Genomic DNA, 20,855 nt, shown 5'->3' on the forward strand with positions numbered 1-20,855 from the left:
ACCTTAATGACCAAATAAGCGAAACCTCCCTTAAAGACCCTATAAGCGAAACCTCTACCTAAAACACATACATTCTCCTATTTTCTCGTATATCGTGCCCTAATCTATACAATACAATGTACGACTCGATACAAGACGAAGTCGACAGATGTAGTGCACCAACATCACCTGTATGTACCATCAGGCTGCTTTAAGGCTGCATTCAGGAAATATGAAGCAGCAAGGCATCTGCGGAGCGGAAGCATGTCATCTCCACATGAAGATATCTTAAGTCCCATTCGTTCTACATTTTCCAGTTGACTACAAGAAACCAACAAATAATCATTATGCATCCTGACCAACTTGTAAAAGTATAAGCATATCAGAACTTGGATACTGACATATTTACCCACCTATAAGTTATAATATCATATATACTCATTATGACATGTATACAATATACCCTTGGCTAAACTATATGAGTCATATTATAAATTTAACTAATGAAATGGGCAAATATGAAATTTTAAGTACCTTGAACGTGTATATTTGATATTGATTTATTTTGTTGGGTGAATAAGATATTAGGCAAGTTTATGAAACTGCCCCCTTTTTTCATTCATCATAAAATTCCAAATGGTATTATACATTAGTTAATTGTGTTTCTTAATTAGAGAATATAGATATACGAGAATTAATGAACTTGTAAATGTCACGAGCATGCTTTAATGAACGATTATTAATGAAGTTATCCTTGCACCATTTCCTCAAGTTCTTTTCAGCCTTCTCGTTACCATTCTCTGTCTTGTTCTTCTCCAAAAACTCAATAGAAGCACGATACACGTTAACTAACGTCAAATCGTCTCCCTCTGGGCTTGAGAAAGATTTAATGATAGTCCGTGACTGCCAAAAAATATCAGTTAATATCTTCAGCTTACTAAAAATCCATCATAACTGAAAGTGGTGCATACCTCTTCTAACTTGTCACGAGGAACATAAAAGATGGACTCCACTGGTAGCATCGAGACAACAATCAACATTTCTTCCAAACAATCAAACTGGCTGGCTAAAATTAGTGCCTTTGAATCATTTGGTTCCAATGGAAGATGCGCCATTTGATGTCCAATTGGATCTGACAATTTCTTTTCATCTGTCAATGCTCCTAACAAGTACAATAATTCCAGTGATCTGATAACATCCATCCTGTATTTGTAAAAATATTTAGTTTTTTTCCCTCGTCCACAAAATATGCAGAAAAAGAAGTAAAACTTTACCTGTCAGGTTTCTCCATGAAGTCAAAGCCGATTATATCATCAACGCCAAGAGCACTAAGTTTCAAAATAACATTTGAAAGATTGCATCGTTTGATCTCTGGCACTGTGGAATCATCAAGTCCCTCAAATCTGCTTTCTGGATAAAGACGATAGCACTTCCCAGGTCCTTCACGCCCTGCACGTCCACTGCAACATTACACAAAAAATTAAAACTCAAATCACATTCCCATCATTTACACACAACATAGTTTAATGCGCCTGGTTTACCTTCTTTGAAGAGCTTGAGCTTTCGAAGTTTTAACAACAATCAAAGATTCGATCCCACTGTCAGGAGAGTAACTGCGCACTTTTACCAATCCAGGATCAATAACATACTTGACTCCTGGTATTGTTACTGATGTTTCAGCAATGTTTGTTGCCAGTATAACCTACCAATAACAACACCCAAAAATCAACTCCATGATCAGACGACCAAGTACAAATATGTTTGATCGTATAAAACATCACAAGTGTTTTCCTTTCTGAACCCAACTAGAGCAGGTGTGAAAACTTTCATTTGCTTCTCCGATGGAAGAGAAGAGAACAATGGATAAATTAAGAGTTTCTGATTGGCTTCCGGCAATTTCTTGAGATTTTCCCGCACAAGACCCTCAATGGATTCAATCTCTTCTTGACCAGATAAAAAAAAACAAGTATATCACCAGGCCCTTCCTCCATATGTATCTAAAAAGACGGAAAATGGTCAAGAACTAGAATTTGTGAGCTATTCAAGATCGGCTCGCAAAAAGCTCAAACCAAGCCGAGCTTGCACTTGAGCCTAAATTGGAAAAAAAAATGAAAGAAGTCGAGCAAAAACCTGAAATATGGTAACTAAAGCAGCATCCAAACAGTCTGTCTCAGGTTGCGCGGTATAAAGGATATCCACAGGAAATTGCCACCCCATTACATGAACAGCTTTTGCACCACCAAAATACTCAGAGAACCCACGCGCATCCAAACTAGCAGACATGATAATTAACTTCAACGGATTTAACTTGCGAACCTCGTTAGATTTTTCTTTCGCATTGTTGTCCTTCTTCAAGTGATCATAATTACCCGATGCCCCGTTAGAATTTTGAGATCTCTTCTTTTGTACATCTTTAAGCAACCTAGCAACACGTCCGTTTGAACTGTCCTTTCATGAGCTTCATCAACGACTATAACCGAGTACCTTGAAAGCTTAGGGTCCAAAAGTGCCTCCCTGTGAGCATACGAATGAAGTGTAAATTATTTGAATAATAATAATAATAACAATAATAATAATAAGAACAACAACAATAATAATAATAATAATAATAATAATAATAATAATAATAATAATAATAATAATAATAATAATAATAATAATAATATGTTATATGTTAACCTCAATAGCAGTCCATCTGTCATGTACTTAATCCTGGTTGAAGTGGAGGTCACATCCTCAAACCTAATGGAGTAGCCAACTTGCTGGCCCAATTCAACACAACGTTCTTCAGCTACACGTTTTGCAACAGTTACCACAGCAACACGTCTTGGTTGAGTGATTCCAATTATTCCTCCATTCTGACAAAATCCCCCGTTATACAAATATTGGGACAATTCTGTCACAACAATATGGAACGTTTAGCCATAACTTCAATTTTCAACGAAATCTATTATGGTTTGCACTCTTATGTTCCTTTCATTCTTTCTTATATTAAATGAACTTTAATAACCCCTTAACATGTCAAACTGAATCTGCCAGGTGTTTTTCCTATCTCTTTGGCATTCTTATCATGGGAAACATACTATGAACATATGCATTGCAAGACTGCATCCAGTGAAACACGCAAACATATGTACAATAAATAAAGCCAAATCAGAAACCTAAAAGCAAGGATGGTGAAAACTTACGTGTTGTCTTCCCACTTCCCGTTTCACCGACAATTATCAAGGTATCATTTTTCCAAACCTCTTCTACAAGCCTTTTCTCAACTATGCAGATTAAAAAAATTATCAATAAGCAAAGCTTAACATTGTACACAGAGAAAACGTATAGCATACACCAAAGTTAGGGGTCAAGTGTCAATTCTAATCAGCTTACAGCAGCAATGAAAACTTTTCATAAACATTTAGAAGACGAGAAACGTTAAACTTCAAACCAAAAAAGATTAACAAAATACAAACAAGACAAAAATATCCAGCTGATCTCAAAAAAAAAAAAAACCCTTTAAATATGATTTTTTGAATGTCAATCTAAGCTTCCAATAACAAAATGAAGCGTTGTAACATCAAAAAGCAATTGCTATCTATCAATATGCGTTAAAAAGTTAAGCAATATCTACATACCTGAAGCGATGGGCAAAGATCTTCTCTGTTGCTCAATCTTCCGCCGCCTGAGAGAATATTAGTTGAGCAATTAGAGTGTGAATGATACGGATGTGTTTGTAAAATAAACCGGGCAAAGAAGTCAGACTTCTGATCGGCATTGATTAAGCGTTGAGGCTGATTGGTGGCGTTGTTGTTTGAATTAAAGTTTCTTTTGTCTCCTGTTGGCATCCCTCCCTGAGCAAATGGTGGTTTGGGGAACTAGCAAAACGGAAGCAGGGCAACAGGGTCATTTTGGTTCGGGGCGTTTATAAACACAATTACATCCCAAGTTGGGTGGAGGAAGTAAACAACAAATTTGTAGATTCCTCAACTGGGTTATGTAAATCTTTGTTAAAAACTTAAAACTACGACATCGAAATCGGTATGAGTACTTCAAAACGAAGAGATGTAAACAAATTTAGACATATTCAATTTTCAATATATGAAGACAGACAGTAAGGTATAATATTCAAGAAATTGGATTAGCCGGATAGGTAAGTTGTACCTGGTGTGCGAGAAGAGAGGTTGAAACCAAAAACCAGAAAGAAATCGTTGCCGGCTACTAGAGGGGTTTTGGGGGCAGGGTTTATAAACACTTACATGAAATAGACCCGACACGTTCTTTTAATTCAAAAATAAATACATGTGTTTAGACGGTGAATAAAAAACATCCGGAAAATGTTTTTTTTTTCATGTTCTGTATGACTAATGTAATATTATACGAGCCACACATTAATTTTGGGTGTGCTTTTATAAATAAGAAAGCTTTATACCGTATATCTATATGACCTGTATATTTACATTTTTTTCATTAGTTTAATAAATTCTAAACAAAAACTTATAACGAGTTTATGTCCAAAAATTTTTGAAAATACATATACGAGTTATGTATACTTTTGATATCTTTAATATTTAATCTATCTATATATCTAACTATATATAAAAGGAGAAGTAGAGCTGATGTAACTTTACATACGTGTCAACTAACTAGACATGCCACGTAGGTTTTGCTGATGTCATAAATAACAACTTAAAATGTTAATATATTCTATATATTTTTTTTCTAATCCAATGTAAATATATATAATATATGTGTGTGTTTTAGAGATAATTGATATTGGGGGGAAATTTGAACTGCATGGGGAAGTGGTTTTTGCATTTAATGTTTCTGAACACCATCATCATAAGCTCCCCAACTTCCTCTCAACTCTTCTTATCATATATCACTCTCGAAGTCATTCTGTCACACACACAAACGCACTCTCTTCTTCTTCTTTAGGCACTTTTTTTCTTCAGATTTTAGGGCTGCATCTAGACGGAGACGTCAAAATCAGTTATGTTTGAAGGCGGAGGATCGTCCCTTTCTCTAAGTTTCATTGATGATTTCAATCCTTTGAAAGATATGTGGAATCTAAAGGCTCGAATCATCAGAAAATGCACACATGTGTTTCGGATGGATCTGATCTTGCTAGATGAGAAGGTATTTACTTTTTTAACTTTCTTTTTCATGAGTATTGTTTATAGTTTTGTGTAGTGGTACGAGTTACGGTTTGGATACATTAGCACTTTATTTCCGTAATTTTATATTTCACGTCTATTGTTTGTTGTTTGGATTATGATATTAGGGTTTTTAACTTTGTAATGTATTCTGATATTAGGGTTTTTTTCGTACATTTCAGGGTTGTAAGATTCAGGCTGGTATCAAGGGCCCTTTGATACCTTATTTTGACCCCCCAACTTCAGGAAGATTTGGTTGTTGTTTTGTCCAGGTTTGGTGTTGGTGAAAACCTGGACCCATACAAAGTTGTGAATCATGCTTATAACATTAACTTTTATCTTGTACAATTGTTAGACCTCCTTTTGGTTGGGAAGGTGTTGAATACGGTTTTAAGTTGATCTCACATTCACTTATTGACAAAGGAGAATGCAAAGGCCTTTTGCCTGTTGGTATGTATTTTGTTTAGTTGCAGTTCTTATAACGGTTCCTTATTATTTTTGAGCTTGTAAATCATATGCAAGTGAATGTCCTTATTTTATTGCAGATGTTGCAGGTACTGTCGCTTGGTGTGGTGATATGGACATGTATGGAAAACCTCCTAAAGAAAGAAAAAGGATGAACTTTGAACTCGAAGATGTGGAGTAAGTATTTTTTTTGTTTTATATATTTATTATGTGTTATATTTGTGTGAAAACATAGTTGTTTTTCAAGAAATCCAGTTCCTTTCTTAACTTTGTTGACCATGAATATTGTTTAGACTTTTATGCTTTGTATGCCTTATTGTTTGTATACATTTTGCAAGGTGATTTGCATTTTTAATTTCATGGGTATTATTTATCTACATGTCGGTTCATCCATCCGAAATTATTTGTGTTATTTGAATTTAAATGATTTGCATTTATTAAAAATGATTTGTATTTATTTGTCTTCTTTGCAATTAATACAACAATTAGAAAATGATTTGTATTTATTATAAGCAATCATCCGGTTGTGATTGTATTTTTGAGATTTGTAAGAGAATTGGTATTTATTTGTAACAGGATTGGTGTCAATTCTAATCAGCTTACAGCACCAATGAAAACTTTTCATAAACATTTAGAAGACGAGAAACATTGAACTTCAAACCAAAAAAGATTAACAAAACACAAACATGACAAAAAAAATCCAGCTGGTCTAAAAAAAAACCCTTGAATATGATTTTTTGAATGTCAATCTAAGCTTCCAATAACAAATAAGTGTTGTAACATCTAAAGGCAATTTCTATCTATCAATATGCGTTAAAAAGTTGAGCAATATCTACATACCTGAAGCGATGGGCAAAGATCTTCTCTGTTGCTCAATCATCCGCCGCCTAAGAGAATATTAGTTGAGCAATTAGAGTGTGAATGATACGTATGTGTTTGTAAAAAAAACCTGGCAAAGAAGTCAGACTTCTGATCGGCATTGATAAAGCATTGAGGCTGATTGGTGGTGGTGTTGTTTGAATTAAAGTTTCTTTTGTCTCCTGTCGGCATCCCTCCCTGAGCAAATGGTGGTTTGGGGGCCTTGCAAAATGGAGGCAGAGCAACAGGGTCATTTTGGTTGGGGGGGTTTATATACACAATTACATCCCAAATTAGGTGGAGGAAGTAAACAAAAAATTTGTAGATTCCTCAACTGGGTTATGTAAATCTTTGTTAAAAACTTTAAACTACGACATCAAAATCGGTGTGAGTACTTCAAAACGAAGAGATGTAAACAAATTTAGACATATTCAATTTTCAATATATGAAGAGAGACAATAAGGTATAATATTCAAGAAATTGGATTAGCCGAATAGGTAAGTTGTACCTGGTGTGCGAGAAAAGAGGTTGAAACCAAAAACCAGAAAGAAATCTTTGCCGGCTACTAGAGGGGTTTTGGGGGCAGGGTTTATAAACACTTACTTGAAACAGACCCGACACGTTCTTTTAATTCGAAAATAAATACATGTGTTTAGACGGTGAATAAAAAACATCCGGAAAATGTTTTTTTTTTCATGTTCTGTATGACTCATGTAATGTTATACGAGCCACACATTAATTTTGGGTGTGCTTTTATAAATAAGAAAGGTTTATACCGTATATCTATACGACCTGTATATTTACATTTTTTTCATTAGTTTAATAAATTCTAAACAAAAACTTATAAGGAGTTTATGTCCAAAAATTTTTGAAAATACATATACGAGTTATGTATACTTTTGATATCTTTAATATTTAATCTATCTATATATCTAACTATATATAAAAGGAGAAGTAGAGCTGATGTAACTTTACATACGTCTCAACTAACTAGACATGCCACGTAGGTTTTGCTGATGTCATAAATAACAACTTAAAATGTTAATATATTCTATCTATTTTTTTTCTAATCCAATGTAAATATATATATATATATATATATATATATCTGTATAATATATGTGTGTGTTTTAGAGATAATTGATATTGGGGGGAAATTTGAACTGCATGGGGAAGTGGTTTTTGCATTTAATGTTTCTGAACACCATCATCATAAGCTCCCCAACTTCCTCTCAACTCTTCTTATCATATATCACTCTCGAAGTCATTCACTCACACACACAAACGCACTCTCTTCTTCTTCTTTAGGTGCTTTTTTTCTTCAGTTTTTAGGGCTGCATCTAGACGGAGATGTCAAAATCAGTTATGTTTGAAGGCGGAGGATCGTCCCTTTCTCTAAGTTTCATCGATGATTTCAATCCTACGAAAGATATGTGGAATCTAAAGGCTCGAATCATCAGAAAATGGACGCATGTGTTTCAGATGGATCTGATCTTGCTGGATGAGAAGGTATTTACCTTTTTAACTTTCTTTTTCATGAGTATTGTTTATAGTTTTGTGTAGTGGTACGAGTTAGGGTTTGGATACATTAGCACTTTATTTCCGTAATTTTATATTTCACGTCTATTGTTTGCTGTTTGGATTATGATATTAGGGTTTTTAACTTTGTAATGTATTATGATATTAGGGTTTTTTTTCATACATTTCAGGGTTGTAATATTCAGGCTGGTATCAAGGGCCCTTTGATACCTTATTTTGACTCCTAACTTCAGGAAGATTCGGTTGTTGTTTTGTCCAGGTTTGGTGTTGGTGAAAACCTGGACCCACACAAAGTTGTGAATCATGCTTATAAGATTAACTTTTATCTTGTACAATTGTTAGACTTGCTTTTGGTTGGGAAGGTGTTGAATACGGTTTTAAGTTGACCTCACATTCACTTATTGACAAAGGAGAATGCAAAGGCCTTTTGACTGTTGGTATGTATTTTGTTTAGTTGCAGTTCTTATAACGTTTCCTTATTATTTTTGAGCTTGTAAATCATATGCAAGTGATCGTCCTTATTTTATTGCAGATGTTGCAGGTATAGTCGTTTGGTGTGGTGATATGGACATATATGGAAAACCTCCTGAAGAAAGAAAAAGGATGAACTTTGAACTCGAAGATATGGAGTAAGTATTTTTCTTTGTTTTATCTATTTATTATGTGTTATATTTATGTGAAAGTGTATTTGTTTTTCAAGAAATTCAGTTCCTTTCTTAACTTTGTTGACCATGAATATTGTTTAGACTTTTGTGCTTTGTATGCCTTATTGTTTGTATACATTTTGCAAGGTGATTTGCATTTTTAATTTCATGTGTATTATTTATCTACATGTAGGTTCATCCATCAGAAATTATTTGTGTTATTTGGATTTAAATGAATTGCATTTATTAAAAATGATTTGTATTTATTTGTCTTCTTTGCAATTAATACAACAATTAGAAAATGATTTGTATTTATTACAAGCAATCATCCAGTTATGAATGTATTTTTGAGATTTGTATTTATTAGAAAATGATTTGTATTTATTAAAAATGATTTGTATTTATTAGAAAATGATTTGCATTTATTAAAAATGATTTGTATTTATTAGAAAATGATTTGTATTTATTAATACAACATTGAACTTCAAACCAAAAAAGATTAACAAAACACAAACAAGACAAAAAAAATCCAGCTATGATTTTTTGAATGTCAATCTAAGCTTCCAATAACAAATAAGTGTTGTAACATCTAAAGGAAATTGCTATCTATCAATATGGTTAAAAAGTTGAGCAATATCTACATACCTGAAGCGCCTGAGAGAATATTAGTTGAGCAATTAGAGTGTGAATGATACGTATGTGTTTGTAAAAAAAACTTAGCAAAGAAGTCAGACTTCTGATCGGCATTGATTAAGCGTTGAGGCTGATTGGTGGTGGTGTTGTTTGAATTAAAGTTTCTTTTGTCTCCTGTCGGCATCCCTCCCTAAGCAAATGGTGGTTTGAGGGCCTAGCAAAACGGAGGCAGGGAAACAGGGTCATTTTGGTTCGGGGGGTTTATAAACACAATTACATCCCAAATTAGGTGGAGGAAGTAAACAACAAATTTGGAGATTCCTCAACTGGGTTATGTAAATCTTTGTTAAAAACTTAAAACTACGACATCGAAATCGATGTGAGTACTTCAAAACGAAGAGATGTAAACAAATTTAGACATATTCAATTTTCAATATATGAAGACAGACAGTAAGGTATATTATTCAAGAAATTGGATTAGCCGAATATGTAAGTTGTACCTGGTGTGCGAGAAGAGAGGTTGAAACCAAAAACCAGAAAGAAATCGTTGCCGGCTACTAGAGGGGTTTTGGGGGCAGGGTTTATAAACACTTACATGAAACAGACCCTACACGTTCTTTTAATTCGAAAATAAATACATGTGTTTAGACGGTGAATAAAAAACATCCGAAAAATGTTTTTTTTTTCATGTTCTGTATGACTCGTGTAATGTTATACGAGCCACACATTAATTTTGGGTGTGCTTTTATAAATAAGAAAGCTTTATACCGTATATCTATACGACCTGTTGTTAGGATCTGTGGCTCTAATGGTTGTGCTTGTTTGTATGATTGAACAGACAAAATAGAAATTTACAGAGTTTAAGTGCAGCGGAAATGAATAACAAACTTTGTAAGCACAATCAAAGGAGAATATGGTTTGATAAACAATTGCCTTTTCATAGAGTCGGAAGATTGCAATCAAAGCAAAAGATTACAATGCAAGCTTACAAACTAAACTCCCTCTCAGCCTGATACCCCAGGGTTGGTTGCATAAGATGAATGGATTGAATTGAGGAGAAGAACTCACTCAAAACGATCAAGTATAACAGTACAGAGTACTGTTATATTCATAGGCAAACCAAACCACTGATGTACCTCAGCTGACGTCACCATGAAAGTGACATCTAACAGCCTAACAACCTGTAAACACTGTTCTATACAAACTACTGATGTCTAACAACTGGTTGATAATAAAATACAAAACATGAGTAAACTACTGATTCACTTTCCACTGTTGTAACCTAAGCACTGATGTTGATAATCAGTGCTTTCTTCAAAGGTGCCTTGAATGGGCAGTGCTTGTGTCTTCAGCAGTACTTAAGAGACAGCAGTAGATAGAGCGTTAGTGTTTGCCTTTTAGCAGTCTTTAGTGTTTCATCAGTGTTTTGGTTCATCAGTTGTTCTTCTGAGCAGGACTTAGAGTGTATCAGCTGATAGATAACCACTGTCAAGGGGAAAGCTTAATGTAAACGTCTGCTTATTGAGAATCCACTGTTGTGAACCGGTTTTGGCTTTCATTATCTGTTCCTCTGGTAGGGTTCAATCCCAACAATCTCCCCCTGGAACAGATAATGCCAAAACTTTTCATTATTCTGGATCTTTATTTCTCATCAGAAGTTCCCTTGCTTTTCTTTTAAAATCTTCTTCAAAATCTTTGGAACTTGTGTCATCCTCATCCCTGCACAGTGTAAGTTCAAGTAGATCCTGCAGATCTTCAACACTAAGGCCAAGTGCTTCTTTCCTTGATATGTACTTCACTTCACCATTGGTTCTGAACAAAGTCAATACGTGGGTCTTTTGATTAGAGAGCCACTTTAGTATTTTTAAACCAAATGGGTTTCTTGGGAGAGATTTATTTTCTGATGAGCTTGAAGTTTTTGGGCTTAAGAAAAAGTGTAAAGCAGTATCATGAGCTTCAGATACTCGTGTGCACGCCTTTTCTATAATTTCATTAGCTGCAGCTATGTCTGCTTCAACTTCTTTGTCAATCAGCTCTTGTCACTGTTGTTGATCAAGTTCACTATTTGTGATATCTGCTGATGATGATTGGCTCATAACCTTTTTGGCAAGGTCTTGTAGCTTTGCTAATTTTTCTTTATCTGAAGCCATTTTCTTGATGGCTTCTTCAAACTGATCAGTTTCCTTTTCTTGTTCTTCTCCAGCAGTCAGTCTTTCCCTCTTTTCTTTTCTCAACTTTGTGACAGAGGCTTCTGCTGCGTTGATCAGTGTTTCAAAAGTCTTGATCTGCTCCTTTAGCTTTTTGTAGTCAGACTTTTTAGGAGTGTCAGAGACTTTCATCCTCCTTTTCTCAAGCCTTTTATAAGCTTCATCTGTTTGTTGCTTAGTCCATTTTGCTATGGCTTCTGCAGTATCCACCTTTGCATCCACCAACTCCTGCTTCTTTCTTCTATACTCAGAAGTAAGATCAGCTATGAATTTCTTGTATTTGTTCCAATTTGGAGCTGTCTTCTTCTTTCTTGGATCAATTTTAATCCTTTCGATTCTGTTAGCCTCATGCTTTAATGCAACTATTGGCCATTCTTTGAATTGTGTTTCTTCAGCAGGATAGAACTTTTCTTTCATTATGTATGCAAGGTATTCTTTTCTCAATTCTTTTCATTGACCTGCTTCAGGAGATAAGCTTGACATTTCCCTGTTCAGATCACTTGCATATTCTTCCATTTGTTTGACTTTGGTGAGCAGAAATTCCATTCTTTCCAAAATAGCTTCATCACCTTGATCCTTGCCTTCAACTTTGGCTCTTATCTTAGCCTGTCTTGCTTTGAGCTCAAGATATTCATCCATATTGTCTGGGACTATGAAGCCTATGAGAGAAGGAAATCTCCTTTTTGAAGGATCATCTTCGGTGTAAAATTGTTTCATCTCATTTTTCACAGCTTCTGGTTCCAGTGGATATTATGCAGCAATGGGATCGCATTTGTCCTCTGTTGACTGAGTGGTTTTTCTTTTTCGAGTGTAGAGTTTTTCTGGTGGAGGGATGCTTTTAGATGGTTTATTGATTGGAGCAAATATGGCTTGAGAGATAGTGAGGGTATTTGGACCAACAGTAGTTGTAACAACTGGTGTTTCAACTACTGTTGTCCTTACAACAGATGTTGTAACATCTGTTGTCTTCTGCTTTTTCGCAGGAGGTGATGATGGTGATGTAATATTGATGAGAGCAGTGGTGTATGACTGACTAACAGCTGTTGAAACAACTGGTGTTCCAACCTCTGTTGTCATTACAACTACGGATGTATCAGCAGATGTCTTCTGCTTTTGAGCACATGGTTGCAAAAGTCGCTAGGCGCTCCCTAGTCGGATTCGGGAGTACTCGGCTTAGGCGGAGATTACTCGGGGAGTAATTGGCCTGGGAAACCAGTACTCGTCCCTCGCCAGCCTACCTTGTAGCGAGTACTCGGGGAGTACTCGGAGCCTAGACGGGACTTTTACAACCATGGCAGGGGTTGGTTGAGGTGCTGATGATGTTTTGAGTGGGGCAGTTGTCACACCCCCAAAATCCACACGCGGAGTACCACCGCTTGGAGGCGTGACATGACCAGGATCAAGCCAGCAATCATATTGAACATGTATGTAAATAGTAAATGTCATTCATCAATACGAAAGGTGTTTTCAAAACCAAACATAAACAAGTGTGTAGCGGAAGCGATAATGTAAGAATCCAACATAAGTATTAAGTTCTCAAAATGGTAAATGTTTAACATGGAACTCAGCAGTCCATGTGCCCACAACGATCGCGCCTCCCGTGCAAGCTCCATGAGTACCTCTGGTCCTGCAAGGCATGTAACAGAAAGTCAACAACTAGTTGAGCGAGTTCACAGTAAGTAAGTTCGTAATGGTAAGTTCGTTGCATCACCATGCGTTATTAACTAAGTCAATTGTATGTTCATTAGGTGGGGGCTTCCCATGTGCGTATGTACTAGACTAGTGGTAACCATAAGTGTTCTTCTTATCTTGAGAACAGGAGTACGTACGAGGTTTACGTAGGTTTTACGTAAGTGTCCTTCTTAACCCGAGGACAGTGGTACGCGTGTGGTTTACGTAGGTTTTACGTAAGTGCCCTTCACAACCCAAGGTAGTAGTAAGTATAAGTTTACGTAGGTTTTACGTAAGCGTCCTTCGCAACCTGAGGACGGTGGTAGGTACATGTTTACGTAGGTTTTACGTAAGTATCCTTCGCTATCCGAGGACGATGGTAAATAGTCTAGTGGTTGCGAACGTACAAGTCTATCATATCATTCAATACCATTCCATCAATACCATTCCCAACCCACTGGGAATCCCATGCCTTGGAAGTGTGAACTCACCTTGGTTTGCTCGGCAGATACACGAAAGGTCACTTGAGTCACTTGTGGTCAACCACGTCCTAACATGGTTACCATCAGTCAGGTCTAGGTTTAAGTAATGCACGTATGGTTTTCTACACGTATACTAACAAGTTGAATGATCATGGCATACACGAGTAATCATGGCAGTTCAACAGTAGAAATCACGTAAACAAACAAAGCCCAACAATGCGGCCCAATTACTTAGGCCCGTAACAGTGTGCAAGTCCAACAGTATATACGGTTATATGGTCTCGAGTCGAGACTAGGGATCTCGAGTAGGAGTCTTGGTGTTCTCGAGTCGCAACTAAGAAGGTCTCGAGTCATATGATCATCACTCGAGACTAGGCGGTCTCGAGTCATGTCTCGAGTCGCAACAAAACTCGCAACCATGATCTCGAGTCATGCTTGTTTGTGCCGGTGTGGTGTGGTCTCGAGTCGAGACAGTGGGTTCTCGACTCGCAACCTGTGTCGAGACTAGGTGTGCAACAGATTTCCTTAATTGCAGCTCAATAATATCCGTAACATGTGCTAACAGTTTTTGGCAGTTTCAAATCAGATTAACAACATTGAATTCAAGATCATACCCTAATCATCATCCAATCAAGAACAATCAATTTAATCCGTATGAACCCTAAGTCCAGCCATGAACAATAATCAAACACTCAACCTGGATTGTCAATATGTAAATCCTATGCAAACACTTCGATTATGGAATTATAATAGCCGATTTTTATCTATCAACCAGATCGCATGCAAACCCTTAAATCGACATGAATCATGAACTACTAAAACTCCCGATCAATCAGTTACATTCACATGTAAATCGATTTGCATAAACACCATCTTATTAACATCATATCACATATTAATATTACAGTCAAGCACATGTTCTGAATCTTCTAGCATGCACCCAAGTTTGTCACATGGTATCAAAACATCAAAGATTATATAACCAAGCAATAGCAAAATACTAACCGAAAGTGTGAAGTGATTAACTAGATCAAGATGGAAGCCGCGGTCCGTAGACTTCGATGGGGAGGAGACTGCCGTCGGGTTTCCAAGAGGAGAGGGAGAGCTTAGGGTTTTTGTGTGTGTTCTAGTTCTGCAAGATATGAGAAAACTAAACCTCCCTAAGGGTTTCATGTATGCGTAATGGGTGAGTGGGCCGAACCCATCTTTGGGTTGCCTTTTGGTCTCGAGTCAAGCATAGTGATAGTGGGCCGAGAAGCATGTGAGAGAAAAGGAATAAAGTGTGGCCCAATGGCTTGTGCGACCGGGCAAGTGTTATGCAACCCAACTTATAACATTCACATATCATCACGTAGCACATAATACATAATATTACATTACAATCAAACACGTCCACTAGTCACGTATAGCTCAAACAAGTTACATCGAAGCACATAAAGAGTTCTAAATTACGAGTTGTCACATTATCCCCAAGTTGAAAGAAATTTCGTCCCGAAATTTGGTACGTACTCACTGAGGAAGCTAGTTGTGTTGTATTATTTACTGGTTTTCTGGGGTGTCACATCCTCCCCCCGTTGGTTTGGAATTTCGTCTCGAAATTTCGCAGTAGCTTCAGCCTCAGCACTGGTTGTACTGTTCGCGAACAATTGGGGTTACTTGAGTTTCATTTGGTCTTCTCGTTCCCAGGTGAACTCTGGGCCACGACGGGAGTTCCAACGAACTCGAACAAGAGGTATCCTAGTGTGCTTGAGGACCTTGACATCTCGGCCCGTGATTTCAACTGGTTCCTCGACGAATCGCAACTGTTCGTCGATAGTGAGTTCCTTCAAAGGAACTATGAGGGTCTCATCTGACAGACACTTCTTCAGATTCGACACGTGGAAAACGTTGTGAACTGCACCGAGTTCTGCTGGTAAGTTCAGTCTGTAGGCCACTTTGCCTATTCTTTCTATGATTTCGAACGGTCTGACATACCGCGGATTAAGTTTGCCTCGTTTGCCAAAACGAACCACACCCTTCCAGGGTGAGACTTTAAGTAGCACTCGATCCCCAACCTGGAACTCGAGTGGTTTCCTGCGCTTATCAGCGTAACTTTTCTGACGGTCACGAGCCGCCGCCATGCGTTGCCGTATCTGTGCAATCCGTTCAGTAGCATCAACTACCAATTCTGGTCCTGTGATCTGACTATCGCCCACCTCGGCCCAACAGAGAGGTGACCGGCATTTGCGTCCGTATAATGCCTCAAATGGAGTGGCTTGAATGCTGGTGTGGTAACTGTTATTGTATAAAAACTCCACTAAAGGGAGATGTTTTTCCCAGCTGTTGCCGAAATCGATAACACATGCCCGAAGCATGTCTTCTAGGGTTTGAATCGTGCGCTCAGACTGCCCATCCGTCTGAGGGTGATAAGCTGTGCTCATGTCTAATCGTGAGCCAAAAGCTTTGTGCATTGCTTGCCATAGTTCTGAAGTGAATCGTGCATCCCGATCCGAAATAATAGATGTTGGCACTCCGTGCCTCAAAACAACTTCTTTCAAGTAAATATCTGCTAGTGTGGAGAACTTATCCATTTCCTTGATAGCCAAGAAGTGAGCAGACTTTGTGAGTCGATCCACGATCACCCATATAGTATCGTTCCCACGCTGGGACCTAGGTAGGCCAGTAACAAAATCCATGGAAATTTCCTCCCATTTCCACTGTGGTATCCTCGGTTGCTGAAGTAGGCCTAATGGTTTCTGATACTCTGTCTTGACCCTCGCACAGGTCAAACACTTGCCAACATAAGTCGCTATGTGGGCCTTCATGCTAGGCCACCAATACGTGGTTCTGAGATCGTGGTACATTTTATCCGAACCTGGATGTACCGAGTAGCGGGACTTATGAGCTTCGTCCATTACTAGCTCGCGTAAGTTGCCATAAAGTGGGACCCAAATACGCCCCGTTACATAATAGGCGCCGTCTTCCTTCTGTTCTGATCGTTGCCTTGAGCCGCGTAGGGCTTCAGCCCTGACGTTTTCTGGTTTCAATGCTTCCACCTGAGCATCTCGTATCTGTGTCGGAAGACTAGACTGGATGGTAAGTTGTAATGCTCGTACGCGTCTAGGCGTAGTGTCTTTTCGACTGAGAGCGCCAGCCACAACATTGGCTTTGCCTGGATGGTACTTGATGGCACATTCGTAATCATTCAGTAGTTCGACCCATCGTCGTTGACGCATGTTCAATTCCTTCTGCTTGAAGATATGCTCGAGACTCCTGTGATCGGTGTAGATAGTGCACTTGGTACCGTACAGGTAATGTCGCCATATCTTAAGCGCGAAAACAACAGCTCCCAGCTCTAAATCGTGCGTCGCGTAGTTCCGCTCATGAACTTTAAGTTGGCGCGAAGCATAGGCAATTACTTTATCCCTTTGCATCAATACACAACCAAGACCCTGAATCGATGCGTCGCAGTAAACCACAAAGTCGTTCGTGCCCTCTGGCAATGAAAGAATAGGTGCACTGCAGAGCCTATCCTTTAAGTGCTGAAAAGCGGTCTCCTGTGTATTACCCCAACGATAAGTAACACCTTTTTGTGTCAGTAGTGTAAGTGGTTGTGCGATCTTGGAGAAGTCTTTAATAAACCTTCTGTAATAACCCGCCAAACCCAAGAATTGGCGTATCTCCGTTGGTGTACGCGGTGCAGGCCAGTTCCTGATCGAGTCTACCTTGGATGGATCAACATGAATCCCATCCTTATTTACCACGTGGCCTAGAAAGTGGACTTCACGAAGCTAGAAGTCGCATTTTGCAAACTTGGCGTACAGTTGTTCTGTTCGAAGGAGTTCTAAAATAAGACGCAGATGTTGCTCGTGTTCCTCCTGACTCTTAGAATAGATCAGGATGTCGTCGATGAAAACAATCACAAACTTGTCTAGGTAGGGCTTGCACACTCTGTTCATTAGATCCATGAAGACTGCAGGTGCGTTTGTTAACCCGAATGGCATGACAAGAAACTCGTAGTGGCCGTAACGAGTTCTGAATGCTGTCTTGGAGACGTCCTCATCCCGGACTCTTAGCTGATGGTAACCTAACCTCAGATCAATCTTGGAGTAGTAGCTCGACCCTTGCAACTGGTCGAATAAGTCATCGATACGTGGAAGAGGATAACGATTCTTCACCGTCACCTTGTTGAGTTCACGGTAATCTATGCACATCCTGAAGGTACCGTCTTTCTTTTTCACAAATAGTACTGGAGCTCCCCAAGGCGAAGAGCTAGGACGAATAAAGCCCTTATCCAAGAGCTCTTGTAGTTGCTTGGACAGTTCTTCCAGCTCAGTTGGAGCTAAGCGATATGGTGCACGAGCTATGGGTGCTGCTCCTGGAGCTAGTTCAATCTGGAATTCGACCTGGCGATGAGGCGGTAGCCCAGGTAAATCTTCATGAAACACCTGAGCAAAATCGCGTACAACTGAGATATCCTCTAATCTTTTCTCTTTCGTTGATGCATCAGTAACAAGTGCCAAAATGGCAGTGTGACCCTTTCGCAAACATTTCTGGGCCTTCAGGAAGGAGATGATGCCGACCACGGCACCACTCTTGTCGCCTTGAACTTCGAGAGGTTCTTTACCAGAACGAGGAATACGAACTATCTTCTCCTTGCATAAGATCTCTGCTTGCTGTTGGGATAACCAATCCATCCCAATAACGATGTCGAAACTACCCAAAACTATAGGGATAAGATCAATAGAGAAAGTCTGACCAACAAGGATAAGATTACAACCCTGAACTATGTGTGTGGCCTCTAGACTTTTACCATTCGCTAACTCTACGACATGCTTAGTGTTCAAAAGTGTGGGTGTGCGCTTGAGCATTTGACTAACTTTTAGAGACACATAACTGGTATCCGCACCCGAATTAAACAATACAGTAACATAAAAGTCGTCGAGAAGAAACTTACCCATAACCACGTTGGGATCATTCCTGGCATCACCCTGCCCCAGCACGAACACACGACCCCTAGCATCGTTGCCATTATTGTTGTTTCCCCCATTGTTGTTCCCGTTGCCTTGGTTATTGTTGTTGTTGTTATTCTGATTTCGGTTTAACTAGGGGCAGTGTCTCTTGAAGTGACCTTCAGCGCCACAATGAAAACATCCCTTGTTACCCTGTTGCTGATTCGGTTGTGCTTGCTGTTGCTGCTGATTCTGAGTTACAGGCCGTGGGCTCCTACAATCCTTGGCCTCATGACCCATCTTGAGACACCTCTGACAACGACCCTTGTTACACTGGCCACTGTGGTGTCTGTTATAGTTGTTGCACCTGGGGTGATTTCCTCGATATACTCTCTGCCCGCGACTACCAGAAGACTGCTGACTGGGACTCTGGTAGTGGTCAGTCTTTTGCTGCTGAACCTGAGACTGAACTGTAGCTGAACCCTTGCTGGAATCCCCCTCCCATTTTCTCTTGTTGTCACTGGGAGTAGCAGGAGTAACAGAAGTGGTAGCGGTAGTAGTAGCACTGATACGCTTAGGCAGCCTGTTCTGTTCCACTGCCTGATCCGTGAGGCGATGAGCAAGACGCTGAATATCCTGGATATTATCAAGGTTAGCCGATGTCACATGGCTCTGAATTTCTGGTGCTAGCCCCTTGAGATACAACTCAATGCGCTTGATTGGAGGGTCCACCATAGTTGGACACAAGATGGCCAGCTCGTTTGACGGTTTCGTATAAGCTTCAATCTCCGACCCTGTCATTTTCAGATGAAAGAGCTCCACTTCCAACTTGTGGACTCATCACGTGTGCAGTATTCCCGTTTAATGAGTTCCTTAAAATCATTCCAAGGGGTGGCGTTAGCAGCTGCCAACCCTAATATCTGAACTTGCGCATTCCACCAAGTCAGCGCAATACCTTCGAGAGTACCAGTGGCGTACTTCACCCTGCGAGCCTCAGGGCATTCACACATCTCGAATACGGACTCGAGCTTTTCAAACCAATGGAGGAGTCCAACTGCTCCTTCAGTGCCACTGAACGTGCTAGGACGACAATCCATGAAATTCTTGAAAGTGCAAACAGGTTGCTGAACGTATTGATCTCCGGCTTGTGCAGCTGCAAGTGCCACAGCTACTTGTTCGTTAATGAGAGCCGTCAACTGGGCTTGTGTCATGTTAATACGTCCAGCCATGATCTTCATAGCAAAGGTAACATAAGTAAGAGAGGTTCGCGAACAGTGCGATGACAGAAGAGAGTGAGCACACAAGTATTCTCAAGCAATAGTTGCTACGTTTAATACATAAACCATATTACCTAGGAGGTTGAGTCTTGCACGTGGAGCGAGGCGTCGTTGTGGATCGTCGAGCACTGTACTGGTTATAGTCTGGTTTTAATAAAAACGTTTTCCCCATATTAAAACCGAGCTCTCTATAACCAATGGATCTGATACCAATCTGTCACACCCCCAAAATCCACACGCGGAGTACCACCGCTTGGAGGCGTGACATGACCAGGATCAAGCCAGCAATCATATTGAACATGTATGTAAATACTAAATGTCATTCATCAATACGAAAGGTGTTTTCAAAACCAAACATAAACAAGTGTGTAGCGGAAGCGATAATGTAAGAATCCAACATAAGTATTAAGTTCTCAAAATGGTAAATGTTTAACATGGAACTCAGCAGTCCATGTGCCCACAACGATTGCGCCTCCCGTGCAAGCTCCATGAGTACCTATGGTCCTGCAAGGCATATAATAGAAAGTCAACAACTAGTTGAGCGAGTTCTCAGTAAGTAAGTTCGTAATGGTAAGTTCGTTGCATCACCATGCGTTATTAACTAAGTCAATTGTATGTTCATTAGGTGGGGGCTTCCCATGTGCGTATGTACTAGACTAGTGGTAACCATAAGTGTTCTTCTTATCTTGAGAACAGGAGTACGTACGAGGTTTACGTAGGTTTTACGTAAGTGTCCTTCTTAACCCAAGGACAGTGGTACGCGTGTGGTTTACGTAGGTTTTACGTAAGTGCCCTTCACAACCCGAGGCAGTAGTAAGTATAGGTTTACGTAGGTTTTACGTAAGCGTCCTTCGCAACCTGAGGACGGTGGTAGGTACATGTTTACGTAGGTTTTACGTAAGTATCCTTCGCTATCCGAGGACGATGGTAAATAGTCTAGTGGTGGCGAATGTACAAGTCTATCATATCATTCAATACCATTCCATCAATACCATTCCCAACCCACCGGGAATCCCATGCCTTGGAAA

The 20,855-nt window shown here is 39.2% G+C and overlaps 1 pseudogene; it reads right to left on the bottom strand.

Moving 5' to 3' along the window:
* Positions 1-908: 908 nt before the first annotated feature.
* On the bottom strand, positions 909-3,839 carry LOC110876217 (annotated as a pseudogene).
* Between the last annotated feature and the right edge of the window lie 17,016 nt (positions 3,840-20,855).

Source organism: Helianthus annuus, chromosome 9, assembly GCF_002127325.2.
Source record: "Helianthus annuus cultivar XRQ/B chromosome 9, HanXRQr2.0-SUNRISE, whole genome shotgun sequence".
Lineage (NCBI taxonomy): Eukaryota > Viridiplantae > Streptophyta > Magnoliopsida > Asterales > Asteraceae > Helianthus > Helianthus annuus.